We start from the raw sequence: 26753 nt of genomic DNA, 5'->3' as shown, positions 1-26753 counted from the left end.
AAGGGGGGAAGTGCCAAAGAAACCACTCTGTGGACACGAAAATGAGAATTAAAGAGGAATAAAATAAAAGGGGAAGGTGGAGTAAAAGGAGAAGGAGTTTCTTCACTGCTGTCCTGTTTCCTTCCCTGCCCAAGCCTGTATCCTCTTTCCCTGGATCCAAACACAAGAGGCAGAACCAGAAGACGCCCGTAGGCGTTGGTGGGGTGGACAGGAGTGGGGCAGGGGCTGAAGGGCTGGCAGCCCTGGGCCAGGACATGGGAAAAGCCTGCTTCACCCAGGCACTGCCAGCACATCGATGCAGCAAGGGAAATTGCAGCGCTGCGGGCTGATTTCTGCTCTGGATGAAGCAGGGTGAGGGGTTTAGAGCCCCAACAGTGAGTTCGCTGCTCCTGCCCATCCAGTGCATCCATCTGTGATGCCTTGTGCTGAGAAAGTCCCAAGGAAGAGCCATTTCCATCCACCTCCACCTTTCCTCAGCTGCCTGGCAGCAGAGCAATGCTGCTCAGCTTGGGTACGATTAAAACCTGGATGATTAAAAAAAGCAATAATCTCTCGCACAGCAACACAGTGCCCCGACCCCGCCATGCCCCGCAGGCTGAACTTCAAGCCCCAGGAATGCGATTGTCACCGAAAGGGGAAACGGCTGGGGACAGTGTCCCAGTTGCTATCTGGCCACCCCAATTAACACCTTTGAGCGGCAGCCAGCCGCTCGCTGAAAAATGAACTTTCCTCTGAACTCCATTCCTCGCGGCAGAGGGAGCTTGTCGGCCCCTGCCTCTCGTCCCCTTGCCCCTTATCTCCCCCCGGAGCTTTCCTGTTTACATTTCCCATTAGATTACTGTAATTAATGCAATAACAGCAGATACTGTTTGGGAACACGGCTGGCTACCACTTGCCGGAGGAGGGCTCGGTGCTGCTCGCAGGGACGAGCAGCTGCTCAGCCCTGTACCTGGAGCTGCTCCCTGAGCTGCACCAGTGTATCTCTGATCCCAGAAAGTTGGGGTGACACCCCCCTATAAAGCTGATCACAGGTTTGGCTGAAGATTTATTGCCAGCGGGAAGAAAGTAAGCAACCCAAAATGCAACCAAGCCCATCTCTAATGCACCCAGAGGGGTCTGGGTGTGCAGCAGGGGAACAGATGCAAACAGGCTCTGTGCTGGGGTGCGTTTTTGGCTGCACACCCCAAAACCAGCACAGAGGCTCCCTGTCTCCAGTCCCACAAATTCTTTAGGTGGTGCCGTTAATATCCGGTGTACTGAATAGTACTGCAGATTATTTGCACTGCTGCATGTCATAACACTGACTTTCCTCAGAAAATGGCCAATTTCTTCCTATTTATCCCCTACCCCAATTTTGCCCTGCAGACAAAAGCACAGGCACATGGCTGCTGGAGTCTGTCCGGGAGGACAGGGGAGGGAGGATAGGAGGAGCACTGTGTGCTCAAACACAGCCTGTACACATTTTCTACCACTCTTATTTCCCCAACTATCTCTATAATTTTAAACAAAATGGGTCACAGGGAATCTCCACTCTTGGTCTAAAGTGGGTCAGGCTCAATTACCACCAGTCATTTTCTTGGAGAGGAGAAGAAAGAGAAACCTGCCCCAGTTCCCCTGCACCCCTCATTCCCCCCTCCCTGGGAGAAGACCCCATTCCCCCCACACCGCTGCTGCGGGTCCTGATAACAGCCGATGCCTTTCCCTCTGATGCCGACGAGCAATCGTCTGGGGAAAACCAGAGTCATAAAACCCATCCCTCACCCTTAATTGAAGGTAAGCCCTGTGCAGATCGCTATCTGAATCAAAGTCCCCCAGCTGATGTATGAGCTGGGCTGTGTGTCAGGGACCCTTTGGTGGAAACAGCCCCCTTGCTGTTATATGGCACCTGGGGGAGCTGTAGCTGTTGGCTTTCCAGACCTCTTGAGTCCTGGGGGATTTAGGGGGGGTGGTCGGAGGAAGGCTGGAAGCTGCAGCACATCTGTGCTCCCCCTCATCGACACGTAGGTAGCAGGCTAATAGGTGCTATATAAAAGCCCAAGAGTAGTGGGGGGAGATATGTATCTTCAAGGCAGGAGGAAATTTAGCAGGAGGGCGAAGTAAAACAAGAAGAAAAAGAGGCGGAGGGGGGAGAGAGCAGGCTTTGAAATTAAAGCCCTGGTTGATCCCGTCTCAGGGCTGGGAGGTGGCCTGGGGAGCAGATGAGGAGGGAGAGGTGGGCTGGCAGGGGAAACCTGTCCCTGGGATGCGGATGTGGTTATTACTAACACATCTTTTTGGAGGGTACACCCAGAAATCAAGACAGGCTGGCTCCTGTGCCCCAGCAGAGCCAGAAGTGCCTGCGCTGGTGACGTCCAAGCAGGTCTCCTCAAGGAAAATCAATTTGGCCCCAGTGCCCGTGAGCTCTTCTGCTTAACTGGTAGCCCCAAAAGCATCGGTGTTCAGCCTTTATCAACACATGGCAGAAGCAAAACAGAAACAGGCCCACGTCTGGAGGGAGGGGGAAAGCATCTCGTGATTCAGAATCCAGAAAACAGCAAAGCTGCATTCTGGTCTTGGCCCACAAGATTGATTTATTCCCTAACTGGCCAAATGACACACATATACCCTGCAACATTACTGCTTGGCATGTGCTTCTTTCCAGACCCCATTTTTCTAGCACATTCAGCTCACTTGGTTTTTGCCTTCTATGCAATAAATCCTGCTCATTCTCTAAGTGTGACCAAAACAGACACTGCGGTCTGCTGCCATTCCCCAGATTTCTCACCCATGGGTGACCTTTGCTCTTCTATCACTTGGAGACCCTTTGCAGCTGCCAGCCGCTGCCACGCTCATCCCCAACATCAGCCTCCCACCTTTCACTTCAGGCATTGAAAACAACATCTCTCTTTTGAAACCCCATCAGCTGCCGAGGCAGAAAGGCTTGGAAATAACCCCTCTTGCTGTTCTTGCTTGCCATGCTTGCATATGTTCCCCAGCTGGAAGATTTGCAGCTCGCATTGACCCTGCTGCAGCTCCTGACTGAGCCCCCGCCGCTGGCGTGATTTGCAGCACGCTGGCTCCCCGGGGTCACTGGTTGTGTGGGAAGGGAATTAACCTATTTGCAAGGATGAGCCAGGGAATTGCTGATCTTGTTTTCCCCCTCTCCCTCCGGCTCTGCGAGCAACATGCCTCCCCAAGAGCTCTGCAGCAGCCTTAACTCCTCTGGCTAGAAAAAAACATGAACCATGATCTTTGCTGCTGGGGCAATAAATATTCCCCCCTCCACCCACCCGCACAGCAGGGTCAAGAGCCTGCAGGTCAGCCCAGACGGGCTGAGGGTGCTTGTAGCTCGCTGCCCTGTTTGCCTCCAGCCCCACAGCTCACAGCATTTCTCCTGCAGGTCCCCCAGCATGAGCTGCCGCCTGCTGCCCGTTGAGGATCCATCCAACGCTTTGGAGCCAACAGCTGCGGCTGTGCCAGGAGCAGAGGCTCTGCTGTAACAGGGCAGAGGGCGAGGACCAGGGGTTCGATGTGCTCATGCGCTGCCCATGCCCTGCCTGGCACCCTGGGGAGATGCTCTTAGCAGGTAGGAAGAACCTTTGGTGGTGTAGCTCCGTTTTGCCTGCACTGGTTGCTAAGGGCAGCCTGGAGGAGCTAAGCTGCAGGCAAGCCCTTGAGGATGCGGTGAAATTATACAGCTCCTTTGATGAAATCATACCCTTGCTGGCAAATGAAAAATCCAGCAGCACAACAAATCCTGCCTGGGGGCTCTAGGATTAGATTAAAAACACAGCAGCCACTTGACCCAAAGCGCCAATTCAGTATAAATTCAGGCTGCTGGTTCACAGCTAGCTGCCCACTCATCTGTGCACCCGCAGATCCTGTGCCAGGTCAGGAATTGCCTGTCCCGCAGGACCCTCCTGCCTGGGGCATCGCCTCTGCTCCCCCGCAGCAGCCAGCAGGAACCTGCCGCAGGCTCAGCACAGGGGCTCTGCTGAATCCAGCACCCGTAACACATGCACAGCACCCGGGATGTGTGCAGCACAGCACCCAACACGCCCACAGCACCCAACGTACACACGGCACCCTTGATGTGTGTAGCGCAGCACCTTGAATGCATGCAGCAGAGCACCCGAGACATGCACAGCACCCTTGATGCATGCAGCACAGCACCCAAGAAATGTAGTGCAGCACCCTCAACACACACAGCACCCAAGATGCATGTAGCACCCGCAGTGGGTGCAGCCCAGCACCTGTAACATGCACAGCACCCAAGATGCATGCATCACACATAACAGGCACAGCACCCACGATGAGTGCAGCCCAGCACCTGTAACACACACAGCACCCAAGACACATGCAGCACCTGTAATACACACAGCACTTGTAACACGACAGCACCCAAGACACGCAGCACCTGTAACAGGCACAGCACCTACAACACACACAGCACCCAAGACGCATGCAGCACCCTTGGGTGCAGCTCAGCACCCATAGCATGCACAGCACCCAAGATGCACGCAGCACTGCGGGTGCAGCCCAGCACCCACAACACGCGCAGCGCCCCCGGTGCCGCCCAGCACCCCTCGCACCTCCCAGCCGCGCCGCCCCGCACTCGCTAGGGGGAGGCAGCCTCCCGCAGAAGCCGGCCCCGGAGCTCCCAGGGCGGGTCGCAGCGGGGAACCCCGGGTTCAGCTGAACCCAGGTTTAGCCCAGTCCCGTCTCGCTGCCACCCCACGGCTGTTCCCTTCCATTCCTCGCTGCTCAGGGAAGCCACCGAGCCGCGGTCCTGCGCGGGTCACAGGGACGCGCCGCGCTGCGCATCGCTCCGAGGCGGCTGGTGCCCGCGCAGAGAACAGCGGCTCTCCTAAAATCGTTACAAAGCCATGCACCCGTTACAACCGGGCGGTAAAACTGCAAGCCCCTTTGCTGATAGCCATCCAGGGCAGGCAGGAACGGGGGGACAGCACTGATAAATGCATCTGCCCGCTGCATCGGGGCTTTCTGCAGGAAAAGATAACGGGGAGCCGCTGAGAAGTGTGTGACAGGCCATTTAAAGAGAGCAGCGTGGGCAGAAAAGCATAGATTCAGGCTTTTGCCTTATTCCTTCTCTAAATCAGTTTGATTTGGGATGGGATTTAGCTGGGACAATGTTTAAAAAGCTTCTTATATTTATGAAGAGTATTATTCATACCTACTATATAGATGTGCCAATTTTATGTCAAGGCATGCATAAACAAAATACAGAAAGTGTAGTTATATCTAGAAATTAAACATAAATACCACCATTCTTGATAGGTTTTCAGGAACAATTTTAAAAAGACAGTATAATCGCTCTATTAAGGTATCTAAAAAAATACCTGCTAGGCTGGGCAACATCTTATATAGCCATTTAATGACTCTATAACAGACAGATAGACCAGCCAGAGGGATAGAGCATAAAAAGTTAAAAAGACCTGATGCAAAAGCGCCTTCTTAAACATTCAGCTTTGCATCTAAATACTGTGGTTCTTCTGAAGCTTTGTAAAATACTCTGGAATAAAACCAGACACTTTAAAAATCACTATGGGTAAATGGTTCCACTTCCCCTCTTGCCTTAGGGAAAGAGAGCCCACTGAAGGAATAAGTTACATTTTTAAGGAAGTTTGAGAAAAGGTTAGATTTTGAAACCCCAGAATGCCTTCTCTCGGCTGATTTAGGGGAAAAAGCTGAGTTTCTGCTTTCTTGTTAGCAGTCAGGGTGACATTTTTGCTGCTCAGCTGCCAGGACAGTGTCTCCTCCAGCTGAGATCTGTGCAAAATCCCTCCCAGCACAGCTCTCATATGGGCTGCTAATTTGGGTGGCCCATTTGCAATGCCCAGCACCTTCAAACAGCTCCCGATGTGCTCAGTGGCTGCGTTTTGCTAAAAACACTGAGGTGCTAAAACATGTTCATGCTCTCCCCAAAGAATGCAAAAACAGCTGAATTAGCACAGCCCTGGGAGAGGTCGTTAGGAGCTGACCTTATTTCACGATAGCTATTTATCTAACGGGACAGGAGATTGCCCAAAGCTTAACTCCGGGCAAATGGCACAGTAGAGCTCCTCTGCCTTGCTGCTCCTTCCTGCAAACTTGATGGTTGCCAAAAGGTATCACTTGGTGGATATTTAGCATCCTAAATACTGTGTTGCTAATCAGCAATGATAAATAGGAAAAAATTATTTAATCTCAACAAGAAACTCCCGTAGAAACTGTGTTTTCTGGCTCCCAAGGCATTCTAATATGATAGTCACCTAAATCACCACGCTTAAGCATCCATTGCAAATGCTGCTTAATATAAACGGCTTGGAAAAATTCAGAGGGGGATTCAAATTCAGTCTCCCAACTGTGAAGGGATTTATCTCTCTGAACGAAGGTCCAGTTTAATTTGGGGTCTAAAGGCAGGAGATTTGTTCCGGGAGAAACTCTAGCAGGTCACCCAAAGCAAGGGTTGCTCTGTGCCTGCGTGTAGCCTCTTGCCTTCCCACCTAAAGAAGACTGGTCTCTACCCAGCGCTAAGGTATGGACCTAGAAGAGGTTTTTGGAGCAAAACTCAGCAAACGAGGAAAGCCAGCTTCTTCAGATGCAGTTTCTTGGCAGTTGTAAGGCATTGCAGCTGAATTTGGGCTGAGACTGAGCCCTTCTGCAGCATGTTCCCACCCTGTGTCTACTCTGAGCCACCCTGGGGAGTTGATTCAGCCAGAAAAATAGTAATTGTGCTTTTTGGAAAGGTTATTTTTGGCAGGATCAGCTCCTTGAACTGGCTGGCATCCCTGCCTCTGGAGCACCAGGGTCTGTGTGAGCCATGTCCACAGGGAGAAAGGACAGGCCAGGACTTCTGATGTGAACCCATTGCCCCTTCCTCTGCCTGCAGCTTTCCCTTGTGACCCTCAGGGGTTTTGGGCAGCTAGCTTTAGCCTCACAAGGCTACCTCCCTGCTGTGGGCAGAGAGGACCTCCCCAGCTCCGACCCTGCCCCAGACCCCTCCTTGGAGAGCCTGATCAGCCTTCAGGGCTCTCCCTCCCCAGCCCCTTCTCCTCTGCTTCTCATATCCCAGTCTTCCCCATTGGGCTGAGGATGCCCATGTTGCGAGGCCTGTGCTACACCAGCAGCAATATCTAACCTAGCAAGCTTACACATAGCTTGCGCCTTGCACACAGCTCCCAGCCAAGCAGCAGGGATTGCTTCCCAGGCTTGAATGGCTCCTGGGGAAAGGACCAATCACAGGGGTTGGCATCAAGCATGCACTGATCCTAGAAGTCGATTTTGAGGGGGATGATGTCCCTGCAATGAGGAAAATCTAGTGATGGGGCTGGGATGTCACATCCTTACCCTCTTGCATACACCATGCAAGGCTGCCATCCTGCTTATGGGAGTCAGAAAAGATCATCTGAGGTGCCTGGTCCACCCCATTTTCAGCCTGCACCATGCCCAAAAAATTTTTGGCAGCCTTTTTTGGAAGCTATGTCCTGAGATACCTACCCAAACTTAGTCTGATACCTTCATAACCTTCCCCCTCCACTCTTCTGCCTCTTTTCACCCAGCTTTGGCCACAAATCACTCTCTGCTTTAAGCTTTGCTGCGTGTTTGCTTTGGCACAGAAGTTTTGTGAAGGAATGATCTTCCATATCAAACACGGGTTGCATCCCATGGTTGTGTCCCAGTGAGATCTAAGCCTTCTTCAAATGAAGGGCTCCACAGAGGCTTATCTATGGCTACGTGTGTATGCATAGACCAGTCTTTGCCTGCTTTGGTCCCAGTTTAGCCAGGCACACCAGCAGACATCTATCAGCTGGTTTTAAGCCTCCCTCTGCTACAACCTCACCTTCATCTCTCCAAACAACGTACACAGCAGCTGGGATTTGCCCTACCTACCCTGCAGCACACGCCAGTTACCCCAGGCTCCTTCTGGACCCAGCAAAGGGCAGTCACGTCCCTGGGATGACCAAGCCCACGAGGGATGGTTGCAGGAAAGTTCCTGACAGCACCAGCCTCCCAGGAGATCCCAGGGCTCAGCCAGCAAAGCCAAGCACCCACGGGCTCTTACCTCCCCCACCGATGCTCCGGCTGCCAGCACAGCAGTATTTATAGCAACCCCAGGCTATTATATAACAAAAAGGTTGATTTCACCCCCACTGAACCTAACTCAAAGGATGTATGGTCAGAGTTTTGTCAAACCCCACGAGCTGTGTTTGTCTCTTGGCTCAGCAGTGGGTCTTGCAGAAAGAGGAAATGGTTTAAAGGCTGCTACTTTTCTTTTTTCAGATGAACCAAGTGTAAACTAAATGCTGACATGAAGGAGCAACAGGGAAGAAGTTTTGCACCCAGACAAGGTTTAGCAGTGGCCGAGCAGTTCCCACCAACTCTCTGCTGCAGGAGACAAGGCTTTGTGCATGGAATGATTCTGCAGTGGTGCCTTCAGGTGCCCAAGCAGCTTCAGAGCGAGTCTGCAATTAGTGCTGGAACAACTAGCACTGGGATTATTTTGCAATTAGTGTTGGAACAACCAGCACTGGGATTTTTCCCTTGCAAAAGCACCAGGTGACTTCTGCAAGCAGGCAGCTGAGAAGAGCTTTTAGGTTAAGCCCTGTGCCTTGGGAGCACAATTGAGAAAATAATTTCTTCCTAACTAAGGGCTTGCTCAGAGCCCCCCACAGAATTCCTACTGCCATCAGGGTTTGTTCTGGGGGCACAGAACAGACCCGAGTCTCACAGCTCTGGCCACCCAGTGCAAACCCACACAGAGCACCTAGATCCTCCCAAATTCCCCCTAAGAAATAAATAGTCCTGCTCATTTTCCAAAGTTTGCTTTGATAAAGGAGGAGGTCACTGAGGAACACCAGCACCTTGAGGTAGTCACCAAGCAGCCCTCACGCAGCTGTTCTCATTACCTGTGTGATGGAACAGGGAAGGGAGCCCCTTGCAACACCCAGTTCCATCAGCTGGCAGGACACAAACACACCACAGCATTATTTATCAGCAAACACAGGCACATCTCTCCTTGTAGATCAGCCTTATGGGCTTTTCTAAGCAGAAACCCCCCAAGGAAGGGAACAGAGCAAAGGAGAGGGGACACCCATGCCCCCCCACAATGGGGAGGAACCAGCAAGGCAAGGGGAGCAGCAATGCCACCTCTCCAGCTGCAAAGGCAAAGAGCAACTGATGCCCCTCAGCACTTGCAGCATCCCTGCCAGCCATCACCTAAACTCACCAGAAAGGTTACTGAACCCTAAAGAAATAGTTATCTCCCTGCAGCTTTGGAAGCAGGTAATTTATGCTTAATAGCAAGCTGTTACAAAAATCTGCTAGCGGCCATCCACTCTGATACAGCTCTCCCCAGGCTCAGACAGCTATAGCTTAGCAGCAACCTACTCAAAGCATTTCTAAGGGATGCAATGTACATCTAAGATGAAATGCAAGAAATATGCTGGCCTAACAGCTCCAGCAGCAGCTATAAGCAAAAAAGGAACAACCAAGTAGCTCAGCCCCTTCACCTCCCTTCAGCAAACACATACAACCCAAGCAGACAGGTTACATAGCCTACAAGGTACATGACCTGCTGCTCTAACCACTGAAATATCAGGGGAAAAAAAAAATCTCTTTTTTTTTAAAAAAAAGTATTATAATAAAAGCACTTCCTTTCCCCCTGCTCCACACTAGCCACAGTGGGGTGCACTCTGCTGAATTTAAAGGGACTGTTATCAACTAAGCCTGTTGGGGAGGTGTCTATATAAAGGTGAGGCTTGTTTGCAATGTAAGCAATGCAAATAAGGGTAAGAAAGCTTGTGCTGGGGATGGAGCTAGCTCTGCTGCAAGCAATGGGAGTTTTTTCTCTTTATTGACTGTATCTTCTATAGGTAATATTCATGCAAAAATATGAGATATACCTGGAAAAGATTATTAGGAGAGTTTAAGCAGAGGACTTTGATTGCTGGGCATGGGGGGTGTGTGGGGAGGTTGCTGTTTATATCCTAGGCAGAAAATTAGAGCTGAAAATGAGCTCCAGCCTGGGAGGGATTAGCTAGAATGGTATCGAAGTCCAGATCCCTGCTGCCTCTGATGGCTGGGGTGTCTCTCACCATGTTCTCTGTGATGGAAACTTGTAGCAACCAGAGATGTAGAAATTGCCTCCAGGTTTACTGTTTGTCGTGACCTGAGCTGATGGCCAAGCTTGGGGCAGGGGAAAAAAGGGCCCTGGAGACATATTTCTCCCAAGTCTCTGCTATGCTGATGGTGAGGGGTTTGTGGATGGGGTCTGCCAGGCTGGGGTGGTGCCTCGGTCAAGGTAGGGGCCAAAGTGTGTCAGAAAGGTTTTCTCAGCTCTGCCAGAGCTGCAGTTTCCCTCGGTGCGAGGCTCAGCAGCAGCAATGGCTTGCACTAAAAAAAAAAAAAAGCTCTTTTATATCTCCCATACACAGCCAAACCACTCTGGCCGTGAAAGAGGAGCACTCTGAGAACAAACCGACTGTGCTGCAGGCTTCACCATCGCTAATGAAGAGAAAAGCAACAGCTTCAGCTGCCAAAAAGATCTGCGCTTGCAGAAGTGATGCTTTATTTTTAGGGACTTTGCAAGGCAGAAAGGCAGCGTGGCGCGCACAGCCACTGGGTGGCAATCGCCATCTGGCTCCAGCACTGAGCCAGCACCCCTGGGACCTGCTGAGCATCCCTTCCCTTCACCCCACATGCAAATGCAGGAACATCTGGTAGCGAGGTCTTATAAAGATAGCCCTCAGCTAAGCAAATACAGGAACAGGGACTCAACCAAGCTGTCATGTATTTAAAGCTTTTTTTTTATTATTATTATTTTTTTCAATGCTCATTTGCCTGTTGTAGTTAGCCCTGCTGCATCTTGCTTGGCTTTATTGCCCGTCTGCAGGCGCTGTGCAATGTGTCGCCCAGCATGGTGGCAGTGTCCCCATCCTGCTGGGGAAAAGTGGCCCTTTGATAAGGGATACTGCCTTTTGAAGGATCTGTATTATCCTTAAGAGCTTCTAGCTCACTCTCCCTGGCTGCTTGGAGCAGGGCCAGGTGTCCCTTGCACAGGATCTGGGCTGCGCCTGGGACTTGGGCTTGCCACTATCCCAGGGGTACCCAGGTGGTACTCAGGGACATTCTCTGAAGTGCAGCCAAGGGGTTTGTGCAATTCCCTCTTGCTCTCTGCAGGCTGGTTTGGGGTTAGGGCTGAGGGGCTGGAAAGGAAACCTGTGGTCTGGGAGACTAGAGCCTGCTTAGGCTGGGAGCTGGAGGCAGACTCACTGTGCTTCTGCCACAGGCTTCCTTTGCAGCCTGGGGTAAATCCTGCCGTGTCCCCTGGCCTCTGTTTGCTGTCTGCACAATGGGGACATCAGCACAACTCTGCTCTGGGGCGGTATTATTCTCCAAGGAGAAGGGTATATCTGAAATACACATAGTGCTTAAGCGGTACTTCCAGCAAGTTTTTTCACGTATACTGCAGAACAGCGTAGTTTAGACCCAAGGACCTGATGATTCAAGTCTATGTACTAAAATGGAGCAAGCAGCAACTTCTGGTTGGGCTGGTTCTACCCAAGTCCCCGCTGCAATTTTCAAAGCTGCTTTACCACCAGCGTTACCCTGAACCACGCTGATAACAAACCTTCAAACACCACCTTCATCCCAGACTTGCAAAAGATGCTTTATCTGGACTGTGGCTCTTGCAGCCCAGGCTGGTTTCGCAGAGCCCCAAGATGTTGGGTGGATGGCCATGGAGGAGACCAGCCCCACGGAGCAGGCACTCTGCCCTGATATGAACACAGCCACCTCTTCCCCTTCTCCCCAAACCACTGCCCGCTGGGAAGGAGGCGGTGGGGTAGCATCACTCCGATGCCAATGAGTAAGGCACTGTGCTTCCCCTCTGGTTTTGTGGGGCCAACACCATGACTTGTGATGCTGCGATAGGTCCTGGGGCTCACCACTGCGGTCACCACTGAAGAAATAGCTGCAGTGGTAACAGGCAGAGAAATTGCAGCAAGTGGTGGAGTGAGGAGAACCCAGGCACTGCTACTGCGGAACAGCAAAAGGTACCTGGGACTGGGGCAAGAGCAGAGGAAGGGGCCTGATGAAGAGGGAGAGGTGGGGTGATGGTGCAGGAGCATCTACAGCATCATCAGTGCTTATCCAAAACAAGTTGCCTGGAGGAAAGGGAGGAGACTGGGAGGGAAGGGAGCATGCAAGGAGGAATGGGGAGGAAAGTTGAAGCAAGGGATGAAAAGAGCCAGCTGCGGCATCTGCGCAGCCACCTGCAAGGCTCATCATCCCTGGACTTGGACAGACTCGCCAAATGAGCAGATTATCAACTTGATGCTGCCTGGAGCAGCCAGCGAGGGGGGACCAACACCCTGTTTCAGTTTAAGGAAGGAACCAAAGGCTGCCAGACACTTCTTCTGGGAGGTGATTAATGCAAACATCCTCCAGCATGGTGGCCAGGCTGCTGGCTCATTCTGCAGGCAGTTGGGTTTGCCTTCCAGAAGAGACGCTCCCTGTTGCAGATGGCCCAGCTGCCACCCTCAGCACACAAGGCAAGGCAGAAATCGGCTCAGTGACAGGAGCCCAATTCCAACTCCAAGAACAGCATTAACCGTAAAACCATCTTGTTCTTATTGGATGAAGGCAACAAGTGAAGAATTTACACAGGCGTGGCCTTCCCAGAAGGGGTGAAGCTGATACTTCAGCTCTCCATGTGCCTGAGCACAAATACCCTAATCCAGCCATCAGATTTCTCAAGCTAACCATTAAATAGGAAAATTACTTTACAGCTTACAAGAACTTTGCTTGCTGCCAACATCTGCTCTGCTCCCAAGGCAAGGCTGCCAAAGTTTCCAGGAAACCCTCTCAGACTTTTTTTATTGTATTTATTAAATCTTGTAACTCAGAGCTGGTGGCACATTTTAGGCGAGTGTCTCAGGAGGTTAAAGTCCTGTTTTTAACTATGCAAATGGTCTCACAAGGGTTGGGTGGAAGACATGTTCAGGCATGAAGGTACTTTGTTCTGCTGGTTTTCAGGCATGGATATAGGTATCCAACCACAGGAAGCTGGTGCTTGGGCTTTCCCAACTCAGAAGGCCACCAGGTTGACAGGAGGTGTGTGCAGCTCTGGTTCCTGGCCAGCCTGGCCACCAGATCCTTTCAGTTCACCTCCAGGAGACGTTACCCTAGGTGGCATCAGCTGGTCATGGCTGCAGAGATGGTTTATGGGTTGACAGAAGGTGGTTGCAGTTCTGGTTCCCGGCCAACCTGGCCACCAGATCCTTCCAGTTCAACACCAGATGTTACCCTAGGTGACATCAGCTGGTCATGGCTGCAGAGCTGTTTTACGGGAAGCAGGACCTGCGTGCGGCTGAGACACTGTGCCCATGTGGAAGTGAGGGCCCTGCTGCAGTTTCACGCAGGTGGAACCAAGAACAACAGGAGGCACCGACACCGAAAGTCCTGCCTTGGTTTCAATGGTGAACCACATGGCTTTGTTGCATTGTTTTTATTCTTGGCCCAAAAATTACTCCGACCTGGTTATTTCCCCCGAAACCGTTGCGAACGGGTGCTCAGCCAATGGGCGCAGGGCTCTGCGCCCAATATTCCGTTTTTCCCTTTTATGGTCGTAATCTGGCCGCTCTGAGGGAAAAAAAGGTGAGAATGGACTGCACCAAGATGCAGTCGGTTCATTCCACGTGAGAGGTTGTCCCATGACCTGCTTCTGTCAACACACCACGGGGCCAGAAAAGAGGAAAAAACTCATCAGGCAGAAGGGGATGACACTTGTGGGCTCCAAAAAATGGAGCCCCAGCAGGCTTCTGAGTGATGAGACATGAAGAGCAACGGCGGATGTGCCATCAGACACCCCGAACATCTGTGCTAATGTAAACCAACTAATTAGGGGCCAGGAAAACAGTATTGGGCACCATGACTGATCCTGGTTGTGGTTCTGGGAAGACTGCCAAGGCTTGGCCTTGAGTTGGAGCCATGTTGCTCTTGTTGAACTAGCATGAGAGAAAAATGCTAACAGAGAGACCTCAGTCCAGGAGGTCTTCCTCCTCCCACCAATAATCGTGGGAGCAGATAGACACTGATTTCTGTTCGTGGGTAGTAGACGACATTTACAGACCTCAGCCTCAAAGCCCTTGGGACTGCAACACCCCAAGCCCACATCCATCAATTCACGACTGAACCTTGCTGTGAGGTTCATTTGCAAATTCACGCTGCAGGTTCTAGCTGACATTCAACAGAGTTCAAACCCCACCACCAGGTGCCAACACAAACCTTCCCAGAACTGAAGATGTTTGGATTTTCAGATGTTTTCTCTGAGCCCCTCCTGGTTCCCAGCCAAGTAATTACACATTAGTCTTTGCTCATCTTATCCTGCACTCGTGAGGAGGCAGATAAGGCAGATAACTAACAAGCCATAAAGGAAACCACTTGCCCACTCTGTCCTTGAGCGTTCTGCCTGGAGGACCTTTAGGAAGCACTAGCTGTTCTCACCAGCGACAGGATTTGCAAATATCAGGTCTTTTCAAGTGGGATGAGCTAGCAGGAACAGTCATGAAGAATCAGGGACCTAAACACTGATCTCTGATCAGTGCAAGTCACCAGATCCTGACATGAGTGTGTGCATCTCAATCCACCCACCAGCACTTACCGTGCAGCTGCGTGCTCTTGCCTTTCAAAAACTGCAGAATATTTCGCAAGCGGAATCTCTTGTTGTAATTTGCGACTCTTTTTTTTAATTCCACTCTCGGACTGGAAAAGAAACAATTACTGGAAGAGGAAAGAAAAGGTTGCCTGAAGCAGCCCTAGAGCAATGTTTGGCTCCTGTCTCACCTGATCCTTAATCTGGGGCAGCCCTGTAAGATAAATAAGTTCCCAGGGAACGTGTTTATTCTCAGCACCCCAACGTATTTCATTCAAGTGTTTGCTCAGAAGGCAGATTCCTCTGCCAGGTGAGAAAAAAGAGGTAGTATCACTTAAAGAGGATTTAACCGATGTCGAATGTCGTGTTGGGCTCAGGCTGAGTCTTTGTCACATAAAATCCCTGGAGCCAAGGTAGGAAATTTGGCATTAATGAGCAGGGGAAAAGCCTCTGAGTTTCATCCCTCCTAAGGCGGCACAGTCACCCCAAAGCTGTGGAGGAGATCTTGTTTCTCTCGTGCGCTGCTTCTGACAGCCCCGTCATGTAAAATTAGAACATGGGAAGTTTCAGGAACAAATTCTCAAATGTGCTTCAGTTGCAAGAAGAAGAAAAAATTAGTACCACGGGGAAAATTTCCTCCCAGGCTGAAACTCTTGTCTTGACAAATGAAGAGAGAAGTGCCCTGCCGAGTCAGAGGTGTAGAGAGTGAGGAAGGATGGAGGAGACCAAGCATTTAGTCTCCAAAATTTTTGACCCAGACTTTCATGGCTCTTTATAGCAAACTGCTTGAGCAATTTCTACTTTCTAATTTCTGCGCATCCGCTCATTAAAGGGATGAAGCGACAGGAGAGGCAGGAACAGAAGGAGCCTTTCTGGGCATCCAAATCAGCCCCAAGACTCATCTGAAAAGCCTGCATAATGTCGCTGTATAAATTCATGAGCCTCTTCCTCTGGGGAGCCGTGCTTTAGTGCCAAAAGATATTGCAGAATTACAGCAATCAGAAAACAATAAAGAGCTTGGGAAAACGCTGATGAGAGAAACTGGAAAAATTAGGGTAGTTAGAAAGACAAACGAGAAGGAATAAAATCCAGGTATTCAATAATTGGTGGGAGGCAGGAGGTAGATTAAGAGTTGTTTTCATGGCTTGTACTCTAAGCACAAGGAGCCATTAGGTGAAAGGAATAGATGGGAAATTAACCCCCACCCCCAAAGGGCAGCACTTTTGCTTGGCAGAGGTAATTAGACGGGGGAGCTCACTGCCACACACCCTTTCAGATGGAGCCACCATCTGAAGAGGTTCACGTGAACAACAAGAATACCATGTGCCACACCATTAGCAGCAATAAAGGCAGCGCTGAAAGGGCTTTCAGAAACCAAGCCTTCCCCCTGCCTCTCTGGCTTTTTTCCTTTAAACATCTGGAAGGAAGCAGCCGCTGGACCACAAGACCAAAGCAAGAAGTCTGATGAAGCCTTGACATTAGCCAAGAGAGACCTCAGCCGTGGTAGGGACTGCTGACACTCGCGTGAGTCTTCCCTCCAAGCCCTGACCCACCATATCCCACAGATATTTAAAATAAACTTCATCATTCATCCCTAAGGATGACCTTAGCTCAACAGATTCCTGGTAATCCAGCATTGTGACAGCTCATTAATGTTTAACTCCGGATGAGGGGGTGTTGCTGCTATCAGTGCACGGGGGAGGTGGTGTTCCCACTCACCCCTGATAAGAGATACCGCATCCTACTATAGGGGTTAAATAATTAGGGGTTAAATAACAGGGACGTGTTATAGTTGATGGAGGTTTATGGCCCAGCTCGCCCACTCCTTTGCCCCAGATGGATATAATCTTATAAAACAAACCATATTCAAGAAGCAAAGCGACAGTGCCTTCTTGCAGAGCTGATTTAACAAGGCCTGAGGGAAGCACAGGTGGTTTCTTACCGCTTTACGATGAGCTGTACAATACTTGTTATTTTTTTCCCCCATAAATCTCCAGCTCCTGGACTCCTGTCGTTACATCAGAATTGTTCCTTTTTTTGAAAAACAAGAACTGCAAAGACTCTCCAAATGGAGAGGCAAAGATGAAAAAGGGTATTTTTGCAAAGATTGTGCTTTTTAACACAAATTTCCTGGGTTCTCTGGGGTCTGACTTGCGGCATTTTGGAACATTTTTTTTTTTTTTTGCGTAATTACTAACCCTGGCAAAAGCAAGATAACATGGTGGCCAGCAAGATAAAATAACTGGGAGGATTAATCCTGCCTCTTTAATGCTGCCAAGTTTTATAAACTGCTTGACCTCTGGAAGGCAAGAGCTCGAAAGTGAAAATAAAAGACAAGACAAAGGTCACTTATTCGATGCTGGGTGGGGGCGGAATGCTTGGCTTTCACAAATACTCTCCCAGAAGTTTTATGAATGGCTCATCAGACTTCTTGGCAACTCCCACATCCCCATAAGGCCTCCAGCAGCTGGTGCCAGTCCAGATCCACCGCACGGGGATCCCAGACTGGGAGGGCCAGCTCGGGGGTGTCCCCTGCCCTGCATCACAAGTTGAAAATGAGATTTCCTTTCCATTTCGTTGCAACCCATGAAGCTGAATGAAGTATTTCCAGGGAAAAGGGAATGGCTACAATCTTTCACTTTCATTTCCAGTCTTCCTACCTCTCCCAACGTCAGGAGGTGACATCTGAAGTAGAACAGCCCAAACACTGAGGACCTTGGCATTCAAAGCCGCACTGCAGATGTCCTTCTCTAAACAGTATTTTTAGCTCAGAAGCAGCGTCTCCATCTGTTTCTTCCTCCTTTCCTATAAGTTAAAGAAAAACAGAATTCCTGGAATCTCAGGTCCTGATTCATTTAAGTGACTCGCTAGAAAAAATGGTGAAACACATAAGCCACAGCTGCCTTGCAAGTGGCCATGGCCCACAGTTTTAAATCTCATCATTTTTTGAGTTTTCTTCCTCACTGATCTCACGGTTTGCCTTAATAATAAAGATCAATTTTCTGGCAGCCAGAAGTACCTAGAATTCAAGATCAGATTTTCCCCTCTGTTCCTCCCCTCTCTCCAATCAGCAATGTTTTCCTCTAGGCTAGGAGAAAATGTCACACCAAGCATGGTTTCTATCACAGCCTTGCAGGCACGGTGGCCAAAGGGTATGGCTGAAGCAAGGTTTTCTGTATAGGATAATATTTTTTTCTTAGCTCATGAAAAAACCCCACAAGCATCTATAGAGGTGCCTGGTGGTAGTCACAGCATCTGACCCACCTCCTGGAGGGTGCCACCAGGTCTGGCTTGGAGATAGGCTTGTGTGCAAGATGTGCCTTTCTATCAGCTGGTCCAGAGCGGGGCCACCTGACAAGCTTCACCTGCATTTTCAGTGGGTCTTTTTCTGCCATTTGGAAGGTTTCAGACAGAGCTAGTGTTTCCTCAAGCCAAAAAACAAGCTTTAAAATGTCCTTGTCTAAACTCCTCACTTCAGGGCACATGCAGAGAACTGCTGCGAAAGCTGTGGTGCACCAGGGACACATTCTCTCCACAGCTGGCTTGGGTCAACAAGTGGAAATGCCAAAACATGCAGAGGGAAAAAAGAAATCAATGGGAAGCCCAAAAAGTGTCATGCACCTTGGTGTAGCTGTGCTTAGTGAGGGAACATCCAGCAAGATGCTGAAATTCTGTGTGACTTGGAATTAATTGGCCCTGCTCCTGTTTTGACTTGCACGAGCATCCTTTGATAAGAAGCAGAGATACTGCTTATAGTTCCCTCCCCTGATGCTCTTTAATGGAATTTGGGGTGAGTTTTTTCGACAGGCTTGCTCACTTCTTTCATGGGAGCATCACCCGGGTGAAGCATCACCCCCAAGCAGGACAGAGGCTGAGCAGAGCCGTTTGCTCTCTTGTGAAGGACCTTCACGCATCAGTGGGGTTGTGTTTCCTTTCCTGGGAGGGCAGGCGAGCCGATGCCAAGTGCAAAGCAATGGTATTGCACAACACCGGGACAACGCCGCTTCCAACCGTCAGGGCTGCGAAGCAGCAGCGGTGGGAGGAGAGGACGTGCAAGCTGAAGCCTTTTGCGGCCCCCGGGGTCTTTTTATACTTTTAGAGAAGTTGGGCTCATCCTAAGTTCCTCTCCCACAGATTGTTCCTGTTGTTGCTGCTCTGACCCTGCAGATCATGTGGCTTGGTGTGACCTGGACGCAGCAGAGCTGGGCGCCGGGAGCTCAGGGTGCCCCCCCGCCCTGATGCTGGGGGATGGCGGGGATGGCGGGGACAGAGGTCCCTCTAGCTCCAGCAGCTGGGTGCTTTTGCCTAGTTGCCATCCTTCTCACTCTCGGTCCATCCCTTTAGGGAACTCGGTCCCCCTTTAACTTTCTAAATATGGAGTGCTCTCTGTTCCTCTGCCAGCTACCTTGGCAGCCATGCCAGGGAGCGACACTGGCTCCAGGACCCCAAACAGCTGTGTGCAGGCAGAGAAAAGAGATCTCCTTTCAAGGGGGCATCCCTGGAACATGTTTGGCATGAAGGGCAGGGTCATGTATAAAGGTGAAGCTTTCCCACCCAGCTGCTGGGTTTCCTTCAGCTTTTACGCACTGCGTCCTGGCTGAGTTCAAACTCCCTGTTGTTTGGATGGAATAAACCATCAATTATACGTGAGACTGGGTTTGCTCGAGGGCTCGGCCAGGAAAGCAAGCTGCAGCCCTGCTTTATCGTGTGCCTGGACACAACCACCCAGCCAAATTCATCCACTCTTGGCCACGCAGCTGCTGCAGCGGACACCAAGTTGGGGGCAGACAGGGATGGCACCCGCGTCCCCTCCTCCTTGCTCCCAGGAACACACCCAGAGCCAGGCTGGCACTGGAGAGCTTTAAAACCCAGTGCCAGGACAGTTGGAGGCATCGCTGTGAAGCAGGCTGTTAAACAGTCAATTAGGCAGCTCGTTGGGATGGGCCTGCGGCAGCAGCTCCCCACGATGCTCTGTTCTTTTCGGAGCTGCTGAGCTCCAATGCGCACTCAGGTGCTTTCTCCAAGGCTGCCAGTACCTGTGGGCAGTGGTGGGTCCTGTTCCCCTCACCTGTCCTGCCAGCTCCCAGGAGCAAGGGGTGGATTTTAGTACAAAAATCTATTTTTTCAAAGGGAAAAAACCCAAAGAGGGAAGCATCCACTTGGCGACGCAATGGAAGCCCTCAGCTTCCCCAGAGAGTTGACCCGAGTCTGTGTCCTACAAACATAGGTGCAAACCAGCCCACTCCAGAGAGTATTTTAAATTATTTGTGCCAGTGACTCGTTCCTGAATTAACTGTATTGATTCACAGCACAGTCTCTGCTGCAAACCCTCTGTGGAGGGAGCAGCCAGTGAGTCAAACAAGCAAACAGCTTGCACAGTTGTATAAGAAACAGGATGGTGAATAATAGCGAGACTCTGACCGTCACATTTATGGCTGGAACACATGGGGAAGGGGATCAAGGTGTGCAGGGAGCACGGAGAGAGTGGGGACAGAGCCAAACCAGCCCTGAACCGTGCAGAAAAATCTGCAGCAAGAGGTGGGGGAGCTTGTTTTCTCCATCTCCCAAACTGAGCCAAAAGAGCTGGTGATGAAAATGCTCTTGCCCAGTGCATGCCCCAGCTCTGCTTCTGTGGCTGCAGAAGGCAGCAGGCACTGTGAGCCCCAGCCAGGATCAGGCACTTATGTCAACAGCAAGGTTGTTAAAGCTGTATGAATTTATGACAGCAAAAAACCTCACGGAAAATCATGAAATCATAGGTTTCCAGGTTCAGAGCAAGGGTCAGGGAGATGGGTCCTACGGGACTCCTTGCAGAGCGGGGGTTGCACTGAGCCTTTGCAGAAAGAGCAGAGCTGCATCCCCGGCTGGTGAGAGCCCTCCTTCACCAGGCTTTGGCTCCACTTTCTCTACGTTCCCCCTCCAGTGGCACTTGGTATGCCTGTCTAGTTTTTGCAGGCCCTTCAGCCCTTCCAACGGTGAAAGAGCAGTGATGATTTTGGGGAAGTGGTTTTTCAGAGCCCTAAAACTTTCTCTGGAGAGAGGAGCACCCTGAGGCAGGGCTCCTGGCTATCACCGTGCACCGCCGGTGAGGTTGGATGTGGCCACGGCAGCTCTGCCTGCAGCAGGATGAAGCAGAAGGGCTTCTAAATTCCCTGTTTTCCACCTTTTGAGGACACAGGCTCCACAGGGAGCACAGCTTCTCCATCCATGTTCCTGCCTTCACATTTCCTGAGGTGCACAACCCTGGCAGGGACATGAGGTCTCACTTGCTCCCATCCTGGAGAGCATCCATCATCGCTCTCCCAGGCTGCAAAACAGGGCTGGTGCTGGGGAGCAGGTGGCACCATCTCCATTAACTGGGGCTGATGCCCAATACTGGGCTCCTCCATCACTCAGGGCCACGGAAAATCCCACCTGCTCTTTTTCTTTTTTTTTCTTTAACAACTTAGCATGTGGTTTTCACAGTGACTCTGAGCAGCCCTGCGAGCAAAGCCAAGTTCATGTCAGACTCTGTTTTTAGTCAATCAGCCCTAATTAACGCTGACTGTAATGATTTTCAATGGCTGTGGATTCTTCCTGTTCATACGTAAGGATATTTCCACTGTTCACTTTCCAGGCTGTGGTTGTTATTTCTAGCGAGATATTTTCCCCTGTGATCCTCATACACATTTTCCAGAAGGATTTGAAACTCCTAATTTCAGAGATTGCCTTTGTTTGCTTAAAAGTCATCTTTTTCTTTTTGCGAGACATGCTGTTAGATTTATTGCAAACAGAAAAGCATCTTTTTCAATGCCAGCTACTAAGAATAAGCAGCTAAAAAGAAATCCATACACTGAACAAGCCACTCTTATCTAGCCCTGTATTTTAGTAACATTGGGATTAGTGTATTTGAATTTTGATAATACATGAGAAAAGTTTGTAGCAGTAAAATAATTCCCAGACTCCCTATAGGATTCTTGGTACAAACAATCACACTTTAAATGATCCAGAGAGTTGTTTTGGGGGTGGAATTTCAAAAAATCCACAAAGAGAAATGTTTTCAGCCCCTTGAAGTACAGAGGAAATATTGAATATAAGCAGAGGGAGCGGTTTGGCTGGGTAAGTGCACAGCACTAGGGAATGCACAGTTCATGGCAAACATAAAGAAATCCATGCTGGATTGTCCATATGCCTTAATGGTTCATATAAATAGATGAAACTTCACTGGCTTTGTTATTGGTGAGCTTAATCTTGTCTCAAGGAGTGTTTGGTGTCTACAGAAGGTTTATGTATATTGCTTATTAGAGCACGGGTGATTTAACAAGCTTATCATAACCTAGAGGGGGGTTGTTATAGAATTGATACTGTGCTATAGCTGGATATATGGCCCCACGGTGCGGGTCCCATGGCAAGACCAGCAGACAGATTGTGATGGTGCCAAATGACCATCGCCAAGCGCACAGGGCGATGTTCCATCTCTGATCTTTATGGGTCTGCCAGAGCCACGGGCAGGGATGACACAAGAGCGTCCAGCTTCAGCCCCAGGCTGGCTTTGCTGGGACCAGTGCGGAGAGCTGCTCTGTGCAGACAAACAGACACCCTGGCAGGGACCCCACACCATCCATGGGATTTGCATTCTATCCCAGCCCTGCATCCCACGTCAGGGAGCAGCACAGCTCCCCGTGCTCCTCTGGCTGCATCTCCCCTCTGCTGTGCCCACATGCAGCCCTCCCCAGTGCCATGGGTGAGGCGAAAAGACACAGCAAAGCAAACCTGGAACCGCAGCTCAGCGGCACGTGGTGCCAAATTACCCCACCGCCTGCCCGCTGAACCAGCACCACTGCCGTGAGCAGCCCTCGCCTTTGTCCTGGCCGGGAAACCGGTCGGAAAATGAAAAATAAGTTTTCCTAACCAACAAAAATACTGCGGTGAGGCTGATTATTTTAGGTGATAGCTCCAGCCAAGCAGAACCAGGACTGGGCTGTCCCCCGCCTTTGAGCAGCACCCGCTGTTCTCTCACCCTTCTCTAGCGTGTTTCCTGCCATCACCCAGCCCCGGTGATTTCTGGGATGGATTTTGCAATTAATCCCCAGCTGGGTGAGATGAGAGAGGGGCCAACGTTGTGCCCAAACCCCATGCCAGCACCCCACGTCATGCCCCAGCTCCCCATCAGGGTCCACTAGGAAGGATGCAGCAGATCAGTACAAGGTGTTGCATGCAAGCGTAGCTAGAAAAGGGCTTTACTTCTGTACAAGCTCCATTATTTCAATGGAAAGCTCTTTCTTTCCCCCGCTGTGGCATCTCGCGTGCAAGAAGCCATGGTGAAGCCCTTTCTTGGGAAAGCTGTGGCTCTGGGGGGATTTTGCAGAGCAGGCAGCCGGCACAAGGCTCTCCCTGCAGAGGCAGGGAATGGGGAAATGCTCCTGAGATGCTGCACTGAAAGGTTGAGCTGTTTTTAATTTTTTTATTATTATTATTATTGGGGTTTTTTTTTGGTTTCGCACTACCTTGTGGATTTTATGGGAACTCATGGGAGTATTTTAGTGCGGAGCATTTTCATTAAGGAACAAGAATCCTGTTTTCTTACAGATCTTCCTCATCACCCAAACCCAAAGGGAAGCAAGAAAATTATTACCCAGGAGACAGTAAAAGCAGGTCTTCCTAAACACAAGGTTCTCAGCTTGCTGCTCCTTGCACAGGCTGTAAGCAGCAAGGACAAGCCCCTGGGTCCTTTGCAGAAAAGATGTGGTAAAGGCTGTGATGCTCCAGGGTCTGCTGCCCAGAGCAGCATCTTTGAGCGTCCTCTGGGCCAGAAAATGAGATTTTGTACATGGGAAAAGGCCCACAATCTCTGTAAGCCATCCCTGCGACATACTTCACATTTCCTAATTGCCTTTTTGCAGAGGTTATTATTGAGTAATGCCTATTTTGTTGAAAAATTGCACCATAAACAGCCAACAGGGAAGGAAATAAATAATTGCTAATAAATGTCAAAGTAGATTAGCAAACCAGAAAGGCCAAGAAAGAACAACTTTTTTTTTTTTTTTTCTTTGGAAAATAACTGTGGGATTCTCGCAAAGATTGTATTTAATGAAAACTATTCCAGTACCTTCCAGGGGAGTTAATGCTTTGTCATTTCCTCAGACCGAGTTAAAATGCTGTCTGACTCCTCCGCAGTCTGCAGCAAGCCTGGAAAACAGCCTTTTCTTCTGTAAGACAAGGAAAAGAAGTAAAAAACTGATGAGTTTCTTCTGAGCATATCAGGAGCTCAGACCGCTGCATGCAAAGGGCTCTACCAGGCTCCAGTGTTGGGAAATTTTGTAAATTTGGGGTCTTTATTAGATCTCCAGAGTCTGAAATTGCATGTGTATCTCACTGATATTTAGTTAAAAATCTCCAGAGTCTGAAACTACATGTGTATCTCACTGATATTTAGTTAAAAAATATGCTTCCAGGTCCCCTCACAGCAAAGCAAAGCAGGGGAAAATAGAATTTACGCCCTTAAATAAACTGTAGAATAATATATAAATAAAGATCAAAATAAGAACAAAACAAATAAAGATGAAAAAGCTGTTACCTCACAGCCAGTCAGTGTTTGGGAGTTTTCTGTACCTCTGACACCCCGAGCTGTGCATCCCCAGCCTGGCCCTTTCTGCAAAGAGATGCAAGGCTTCATTTGGCCAACACAACCCTTGCGCTGCCCCTTTGATTTAAAGACTCATTAACATCGGCGCAAAGCTGCGCTTTCCAGCCTGACTGCTGAGAGCTGTAAAAGTGACTTATGGACAAGGGGGAAAGGCAGAAAGAGAGAAGAAACCGCACCCAGCTCTGCCCATGGACCCACCAGCACAACCCCGCTCCCCTTCCCAGGTTGTTACCCTTGCTGAGAAAGGACTGGTGCCTCCGGTTTCTGCAATGACCTCAGCTTTCAAAGTTCAGAAAGCTGGGTGTTTTTTTAATATTATGCAAAGAAACGGCCCAACATGAGCTACTTCAGCACAAATCCTGGGCAATTTTTTTTCCTTTTCATTTTCTCCTCTTTACTCAGCAGAAACCCATATTTCCTTGCTCTTGCACAGAAGAAATAAAAACCTCAAGAGCATAGAGGATGCAGAAATTAATAGCTAACCCTTCTCTCTCATTCCTCGTGGCTCCCCTAACTACTCCAGCTCAACTTGTGGTTGAGATTACAGTGATAAATCACAAGCTGCTCTTTGAAATAACAGCTCTGATTTCACCCAGTGCAAGGAAGGAGAAGGACCAGCGGTTTGTGCAAGGCTGGTGGGGACAGGGCTGCGATGGTCTCCCCTGAGCTCGGTGGTGGGTTGAGGGGACCTGGACAGGACCACACACCTTCAGGAATGCCACTCGTGGCCCATGGCTGGAAACATCAGAGAAAGATTTGCCCCTGCTCCAGCTGCCGTCCTTATAAAAGGGTGAAGGGCTTGAGCATCCTCTGGGGCAGGATGGGGCTCAGCTGATTTGCACAGACTCTGTCAGGCATGCGTGCAGCTACAGGGGGATTCTGGGCTGCATGCAAGCCTACACCAGCTGGACGAAGCAAGGGAGCCAAACCTCCAGTTTTTCATCCCCCAAAGAAAATTTGTGTGTACGACAAAGGTTTAGCACCTCTGGTCCCCAAGAAGGCAGCCCCTTGCATGGGCGGTGACTCCAGACAGCAAGCACGGGTGATGCACGGAGGTGATGGTGATAGCCCACTAAGTCCATGCACAAGATCTACCAGGCTCCCACGTTTCTCCTGCTGAGCCCTTCTGAGCAGAAATAAGCCCTTCGACACACTCAGCTCTTCCGCTAACCCGGACCGAGTTTCACCTTATGTTTCGGGATCTTCTGAAACGCACACCGCACCCCTATTTTTAGCCTGTCCTCTCGGTCCCAGCTGCTCTGGCTGTGAGACCCTCGCAAGACGCCTGTGGCCAGGCGGTGTTTGTAGGTATTTTTAGCCGTGTCCATCTGTGTTGGGCCGGGCTGGGCAAAGGTGCGTGTGGTTTGAGCATCTGCAAGTGAGACCGGCTGGGCAGGGAGAGCAGAAACGGCTCCAGTGCTTTTTGGCCATGGCCGGCAGAAAATGTGGAAGTGGCTCCTCCATCCTGGGGTCGGGGAGGGTTAAATAAAGAAAAGAGCCGCTATGGCCGGTGTGTCTTTTTGGGTGCAGCTGAGACCAAGCTCACCGGCGGGATGTGGCTGTGCAGAAGTGGGGATCAGCCCTGTGCCCAAACCCATCCGTGCAAAGCCCTAACAGGGCGGAGGGTGAGGATAAGGGGAGGCTTCTCCTCTCCTGTATCACCCATGTGTCTCCTCCTGCACGTCCTGGCCCTGCCACAGAAACCTCAGCATCACTGTTGCATTGCCCAATGCCACCAGGGGTGCTGGGGCTCACCCCCTATCTTTGCTCTCCCAAGGGGCACCCATGGGAGATGCACAGCCCCGCAGAGCCAATGGCCCCAGCGCTTCCTCTTTCTCAGAATAAAGCATGATGTTTCTCCAAAAACACCACCACCAACAACAAAAAACAGACCCAAGGAAGCAAAGCTGGAACTTTTACTTTTTTTGTGCCTTTTTAAGTGAGTTTTACTACTTTTCAGGTAGGATTTGGGAAGTAGGTTTGGTAGCTTTCAACTTCATGTTTTCACTTTTTAAAGTCTGCAGCGGTGACTAATATCTGCCTGCCTGTATCACACTACCTTGCCTTGGAAATACCCACCAGTACATGGAAAATAAAAAAAACCATCTCCAGAGGAGTCTCTGATTTCCCTGAAGGCCTTACCAGAGTCCCTGGGGGCCAGTGGGGGCTGGGAGCCCGTGGGGTGGGTGCAAGGCAGCCCTCATCCTCCTCTGATGCTGGCAGGGACCTGAAGCACTTCGCCAGGGGTGGTGGCCAAGGCCAGCAGTGATGCCTCCAGGTGTGGACCTGAGCAGTAGCCACCTGACCTCGCGACGCCGCTTCCCCATCATCACCCAAACCTCCAGGGGGACATGGAGCTGCTCGGGACTTTAGCCCCAGCTGGGTGATGTGGGTTGCAGCCTGGCATTACCTTCACCATCATTGACCCAGCGATGCCCATGAGGTCCTTGGTGCATGCTTAACCTGGTTAACCATGTTAAGCTGGTTGCTTAA

The 26753-nt window shown here is 50.3% G+C and overlaps 2 long non-coding RNA genes across 6 annotated transcripts; one reads left to right on the top strand and one right to left on the bottom strand.

The window, feature by feature from the left end:
• The first annotated feature begins 884 nt into the window (after window positions 1-884).
• On the top strand, window positions 885-9565 carry LOC114011594 (uncharacterized). Its single transcript, XR_003553564.2, has 3 exons — window positions 885-1773; window positions 3380-3565; window positions 8263-9565. It is a non-coding gene; the product is annotated as an uncharacterized LOC114011594 (long non-coding RNA).
• Window positions 9566-10450: 885 nt separating this feature from the next.
• LOC114011593 (uncharacterized) lies at window positions 10451-26711 on the bottom strand. 5 transcript variants are annotated; one of them, XR_003553561.2, is made up of 4 exons: window positions 24192-26711; window positions 23724-23823; window positions 14645-17440; window positions 10451-13705 (listed from the first exon to the last, which is right to left on the bottom strand). It is a non-coding gene; the product is annotated as an uncharacterized LOC114011593 (long non-coding RNA). The 5 variants fall into 5 exon arrangements; XR_003553560.2 differs by having other exon boundaries at window positions 10451-14745; window positions 16578-17440; window positions 24192-26707; XR_008749818.1 differs by having other exon boundaries at window positions 10452-16697; window positions 17296-17440; window positions 24192-26696.
• Window positions 26712-26753: the final 42 nt, after the last annotated feature.

Source organism: Falco peregrinus, chromosome 14 (assembly GCF_023634155.1).
Source record: "Falco peregrinus isolate bFalPer1 chromosome 14, bFalPer1.pri, whole genome shotgun sequence".
Lineage (NCBI taxonomy): Eukaryota > Metazoa > Chordata > Aves > Falconiformes > Falconidae > Falco > Falco peregrinus.
The sequence above is the reverse complement of the archived record's forward strand: the minus strand, read 5'-3'. Positions and strand labels throughout refer to the sequence as shown.